Below are 340 nucleotides of genomic sequence, written 5' to 3'. Positions count from 1 at the left end.
GCGCACGGCGCACGGCGCAGCGCTCCGCGGGCCGGGTCCCCAGCTCCCTCCACCCCCGCCGCCCGCGCCTTTGGCCCTGATTTACGAGGCCCTCGCCCTCTCCCTCTCCCTCTCCTCCCTCTCCTCAACACAGCCCACAGTGCAACAGATGGGAAGCGTTACAAGTCTTTCCCTTGCAGACTTAATCACGGGACCTTTGCTTTATGTTTTATTTAAGAAAAACATTATTTTTTCAGGGAGCAAAGCTGTTTGCCGCGGACAGAGCGCAGCGCTGTTTTCCTGCCGGCCGCGGCTAAGTAAACAAAGGCGCGCGATGAGCGAGGCCCGCGCCGCCTGCGGT

The sequence above is a fragment of the Fukomys damarensis genome, unplaced genomic scaffold (assembly GCF_012274545.1).
Source record: "Fukomys damarensis isolate Sample0158 unplaced genomic scaffold, DMR_v1.0_HiC HiC_scaffold_39, whole genome shotgun sequence".
In the NCBI taxonomy this organism is placed as follows: Eukaryota; Metazoa; Chordata; class Mammalia; order Rodentia; family Bathyergidae; genus Fukomys; species Fukomys damarensis.
Note: the sequence above shows the minus strand (reverse complement) of the source record.